Here is a 237-nt window from a genome sequence, read left to right as displayed (position 1 = left end):
CCAGCAACCGCAACACGATGCAAAATAAATTGCACGAGCTACTGATACTTGTACCATGCACGGTACACGGTACCAAAATATACCCCTGAAAGTGTGCAATTTGGTGCTATTCTAGGAAATTTGTTTGGGGAAGCCTAGCTACGCGTGTCGCACGTTGCATGGTCGTCGATCAGAGGCATGCAAAAGCACCTATCTAGGGGACTTACTTTACGTTCTAGTAGCAAGTTCGATTTTCCG

This window comes from Anopheles coluzzii, assembly GCF_943734685.1.
Source record: "Anopheles coluzzii chromosome X unlocalized genomic scaffold, AcolN3 X_unloc_69, whole genome shotgun sequence".
NCBI lineage: Eukaryota > Metazoa > Arthropoda > Insecta > Diptera > Culicidae > Anopheles > Anopheles coluzzii.
The sequence above is the reverse complement of the archived record's forward strand: the minus strand, read 5'-3'. Positions refer to the sequence as shown.